The sequence below is a fragment of the Echinops telfairi genome, unplaced genomic scaffold (assembly GCF_000313985.2).
Source record: "Echinops telfairi isolate 266 unplaced genomic scaffold, ASM31398v2 ScPeMD7_5;HRSCAF=22, whole genome shotgun sequence".
Taxonomy (NCBI): Eukaryota; Metazoa; Chordata; class Mammalia; order Afrosoricida; family Tenrecidae; genus Echinops; species Echinops telfairi.
In genome coordinates, this window is record NW_022103901.1 from 42,939,321 (window position 1) to 42,941,061 (window position 1,741).

General features: G+C 44.4%; 1 pseudogene; it reads left to right on the forward strand.

The window, feature by feature from the left end:
- The first annotated feature begins 746 nt into the window (after positions 1 to 746).
- LOC101653152 lies at positions 747 to 1,189 on the forward strand (annotated as a pseudogene).
- Positions 1,190 to 1,741: the final 552 nt, after the last annotated feature.

Sequence of the window (1,741 nt, forward strand, 5' to 3'; positions counted from 1 at the left end):
TTGACAACAGATTATGTAACTACCACAAGAGAGGTCAACTGATCAAATCTCATATTATGCCATGGTTCAATCCACCATCATCACATGTACAATAATCTCTGTCTATAATCAAGCTGTTCGAGTCCCTCAGCTGTGACTAGAGGAGATCTGCCATGGGCCAATCCCACCAGACACTCTGCAGATGAATTTTGGGCTTCCACTGTCTTCCATGGCCTTCTACAATGAGTGTCACAATTTAAGCTCTGATACTTTCATCATATTTGGATTTTGTTATCATCCTCTTTGGATCACATAAGCTGGTATGTTTCTTCCATGTGAAAATGCACCTTTTGGGATCAGCAACACAAATGACTCATCACTTTTCTTTGAATAGATGAATTCTCTAAGTCCACCTGCAGGCCCTCTGAAGAAAGGCTTGGTGATCGTCTTCCAAAAATTCGTCACTGAAAATCCTGGAAGTCACCACGAGGGAAGTAACTTAAGGGCAACTGGTTTTTAACCCTGTTGAGAACTTTGTGAATTCTACCAACATCTTCGGTTTGAAGTTGATCATGCAATCAAGGTATATGGATAAATATTGGGGATTGGAATGCAAAGGTTAGAAACAAAGAAGAAGGAACAGTAGTTGCAAAATATGCACTTGGTGACAGACAAAGCTGGAGATCACATGATAGAATTTTGCAAGACTGGGCGGAGCCGCCATCACAGCCCTCCACCCCAGGCCAACGTCTTCACTCCCGGCCGCCATGGCCTACGTGGAAGACAGCGAGGAGCCCGGTGTCCTCTCCTCTCACTCCAGGGGCGCAGGCTCCAAGGCGGGGCCGAGAAGATGTTCTCCCTCAAGAAGTGGAACACGGTGGCCATGTGGAGCTGGGACGTCGAGTGCGATACGTGTGCCACCTGCAGGGTCCAGGTGATGGATGCCTGCCTTAGATGTCAAGCTGAAAACAAACAAGAGGACTGTGTTGTGGTCTGGGGAGAATGTAATCACTCCTTCCACAACTGTTGCATGTCCCTGTGGGTGAAACAGAACAACCGTTGTCCCCTCTGCCAGCAAGACTGGGTGGCCCAAAGAATCGGCAAATGAGAGTGGAGGAAGGCGATCTCAGTGCCGTTGTCTGAAGGCCCGGTGGACTTGTTATCAAGGCCCTGCTTAGGCTCCAGCACTCCTGGAAGCGGTTCCTGAAATAGGCTGGGACTCCTATGGTGCTCATCAGAGGCATGGTTTCACATTTTGTCACGTTTTATTTTCAGAAAGTCTCTGCAATTAAGAAGAGAATTTATTAACGATGGTCTTTCCTACCTCGTGTGGTACATCACACACACACTGCTTAGAAGTGTTCTGGAGAAGGAGAGAACTACAAATTGAATGCCCTTTTTAATTTACCTGTTGCCACCCAGGAGACTGTGGAAGCAGTGTCATTCAGAGGACAGTTGTTTGCATGCTTATAGGTGATCAGTTAAAAAGAGAGAATAATAGTAGCAAAACGTGGTTTGAAATTCAACTCTTATCCTTAATTTTTGTTCCTGATTTTTTTTGTGTGGAGAGAAGGTAATAGTTAATGAAATCTTTAGTATAAAGATAACTTTAAGTTGGACATATACCAATGAACGCAGGGTAAATAAAATTTAACTTGCAGGTACGTGGGATTTTGATCATCTTTTAGATTGTCATATTCATTAACTCAGGAACAAAACCTAGATCCGAATTCACTTTCCTGTTAAACCATTGAGTGGTTAC